This window comes from Lycium ferocissimum, chromosome 4 (genome assembly GCF_029784015.1).
Source record: "Lycium ferocissimum isolate CSIRO_LF1 chromosome 4, AGI_CSIRO_Lferr_CH_V1, whole genome shotgun sequence".
In the NCBI taxonomy this organism is placed as follows: Eukaryota; Viridiplantae; Streptophyta; class Magnoliopsida; order Solanales; family Solanaceae; genus Lycium; species Lycium ferocissimum.
In genome coordinates, this window is record NC_081345.1 from 22,914,480 (window position 1) to 22,918,309 (window position 3,830).

Here is a 3,830-nt window from a genome sequence, read left to right on the forward strand (position 1 = left end):
ATTTTTTTGAATTGGGGGACCAGTGGTGGGGAAGAAGAAGGGCCCGATTTATTTCACCTCTTTTACGAACAGATTCTGTGCGAAAAAGGACTTAAGTGTAAAACTACACTTTGGTCCTTTTACGCACATAATCTGTGCGTAAAGGCTATTTAGGTTCTTTTTTTTTAATGGGTTATTTTGGTTCCAAAAATTTATTTTTGGGTTACAAAAGTCTTGGGCCCCAGCAAAAAGTATTCAATAGGTACACATTTTGAAGAGTTTGGTGTTCAATATGAAAGTGCAAGAGGGGGGGTGAATTGTAAATTTTTCGTTCTGTTAGTCGACTAGGTTAGACCAGTAGTCGACTGTTTGCTCAGAGAACACTAAACGTAAAATGCAGAAGGTAAATGACACAAAGAGTTTTATACTGGTTCAGATTCAATGTGAATCCTAGTCCGGAATCGGGTTTCAAGGGGTGATCTCTCGCATCTTTTCGTTAAAGGTTTGGTACAATCGAGGTTTGAATGGAGCTCCTACGTCTACACTCAATCGCTCTTAATCTTTTTAATACAAAGCCTCACAAACTGTATTATAACTCTCCTTTCTTTTTTCCTTACACTATAAATCACTCAGACATATATTGTTTATGAAAAGTAAAGTAGAGTACTAGGAGAATGAGACTAAGCATAGTTTGTTGTGTTTGTGAAGCAGCCCTTTTATAGCTGTTTTAGGCTTTTCACGCAGAGAGATCAACCCAAGGGATTTGATCCTTGGAAACGGAATTAACGATCCTATTTCCAAGAATAAGGCTGGAGCTTCGTTCTTCTTTCCTTGTACGTTGAGGCGAGATTATCAATCAACAAGATTATTACACTTCATGAGATATTCCTTTTAATGTTGGAGATGGCCTTTCCTTCGTTGGAACGATTTTGTACTGCTGGAATACAATGCTGCAGATATCTTTTCCTTTCTTGAATGATTTAGTACAGCTGGTGAATACTACTGTGAGCCGTCATCTCGTTAGGGCTGGGAAGGCTTCACTTGAGTGAGCCCAGCTCGTTGGAGCTGTTTTGTGGGCTCCCATCTTGTTGGGGCTGTTTTGTGGGCTCATATTATTCCTTGTGCAATTCAATTATTATACCTGCACAAGTGAAATTGTCATCATAAAAACTTGACACTAACAATCTCCCCCTTTTTGAGGATGACAATTTTAAATAATATGTAGTCAACTTCCTTGTAATGGATGCTCCCCCTGACTAGTCGACTAGTCCTTGTAGGCTCCCTCTGAACAGTTGACTATCTAGTTCTCCCCCTTTGGCATCACTCAAAAATAAAAGCAACGAAATAACAAACAAATATATAGACAAATAGATAGACTTATAACATGGATAAGATGCTAAACCAATCAGCACAAAAGGATTAAACTAAAACACAGCATAAACACATCCAAACATAAGTCCCACAAAAACATTGTTTAAACAGACCAAAAAAAACAACCAAATAAAAACTATTCTTGGCGGCAGAAGACTGGACGACGAAGGAAATAGGATAATGTGTTTACAATAGCATCCTTCATTTCAGTCAATGGAGTAGTAAGACGTTCAGGCATGGCGCTAACACTGGGTTGAAGCTTGGCGGACAGTTTGACCGCTTCCTTTATAATAGCATCTAGTTTGACCCGCAGCTTAGAGACATTAGTACCCGTTTCCTTAGTCATATCACGAATCTTCTCGACTTGAAACAATATGGATGCCGTTAAGTCTTTGATGGACTCAATTTTTTCATCCATGGAGGAAAGTTTGGCGAGAAGTTCTGCATAACATTTGGAAGAGACGACAGAAGGGTCTGATTTTTTCGCCTTGGTGGAAGGACCAGGCTGAGATGCCTCGTAGACGTCTTTTAGCACCCAAGAATCATTGCTCAAAACATACCCTATGCTACCAAACGCCCTAGAGTTGTAACACTTTTAACCAGAGAGTAATGGGGTAGTCGACTAAATCGATTTTGTGGACTTCAAGTCTGCGAGAGATGAGCATACCATAAGGAAGACTAGAAGGATTGGAAGCACACTCAATCATGTAGTTGATAATGACAGAGGACAAATTGATTTTCTTTTTGGAGAGAAGGAAAAAGGCAAAGATAGCATCACGTTAGGGAGATAGTAGAGTAGGACCCGGCCACGAGGTACAACGGTGGTAGCAACCATATGAGCCACACACGAGCCTCAAAAGAGATGTTAGATGGACCAATTTGAGCAGGAACAGAGGTGGAATTGAAAAGAGTTTTCTTAACATCATCAAAAGACACTTCAAGAGATTCAGGCCAGGAATTTTTTGGTAGTTCGGAAAAATCAAAACAGGTGCAACTAAGAATAGAGTCAAGGACAGAGCAATTTAGCACAATGTGGGTACCAAGAACCATGGTTTTGAGTTCACTAACCTTAGAGGACCGAAGATTGGCATAAAACATATGAACATGGGTTTCATACACATGAGGAGGGGTTTTGAAAATATTTTCCCAACCTTGATAGACAAATAACGATTTTACCTTATAACACAGAGCAAGCATATGGTCAAGATCAACAATCCTACCAGAGACGATGATTTTGTCTTCAAGAGACGAGAATAGTTCTTGATGGTGGTCATCCCAAAATTTTTTGCGAAGATCAAGGAGTTTATCAGTAATGGTTTTGAGTTTCTTGGAGGAGGTGGAGCATGCAGTATCAGCAAAGGCTCGCTTTCCAAGATTGTAAATGGGAACAGAGTCGGAGGCGTCAGAGGAAGAGGAGTCACCAGAGGTTATGGAGTCATGAGGGGCAGGGGAGAGACTCTTACCAATCTCCTTGAGTCTTGAGCTGTGGCGTGTGGAGAGAAGAGGGGTTTTCACAGTTTTAGCCATTGGAGAGACGAGAGTACAGATGGAAGGGTTTGGCAGGGAAAGGTAGCGAAGAAGATGAAAGGGGTTTGTGGGGATACGGATGAAAAAAAGGGTTTTATAGGGAAGGTAAAAAGGGGAGGTAAACATGGGAAGATGGGACGGTTATAATTGGGATGGACATGCAATTTATGGCAAAGAATTGATTAGCCAAAAATTATGGCACAGATATCTAAATGAAATTAGACAGATTTATCAATAATTCCCAAGGATCTTCTTAGCATGCAGAAACGATCTTCAAGAAGAGGCTTAATAAAAATATCAGCAAGCTGGTTTTCAGTGTTAACAAAAACTATTTCAAAATCTCCCGAGCAACATGATTTACGATAAAATGATGCTTAATATCTATATGCTTGGCCCTAGAATGATGCACGATTTTTGGACGGACGATAGCACTCGAATTATCACGAGAAAATTTTGATAGGTTTAAAAAATAAGTCATAATCGCTTAGTTGATAAGACATCCAAATTAGTTGTGTCTGACATTTTTACCAACAGCAATATATTTAGCCTCAGTGGTAGAGAGAGACGGATCTTTGTTTTTTGCTATTCCAGGAAATAAGAGATTTTCCTAGAAACTAGCAAGTACCATTGGTACTTTTTCTATCATCTTTATCACCTGCAAAGTCTGCATCTGAAAAACCTTCAAGTGTAAAATCATTTGTGTTAGGATACCATAAACCATAATTAGTCGTTCCATGAAGGTATCTAATAATACGATTGATAGCAGTAAGATGAGATTCCTTTGGAGCAGCTTGGAATCTAGCACACCTGCACACACTAAACATGATATCTGGTCGACTGGCAGGTAAAGCAATGAGTCAATTATACCACGATACTTAGTTTCATCAACAGATTTTCCTGCCTCATCCTTATCAAGTGTACAAGTAGGACTCATTGGAGTTCCCATAGTTTTT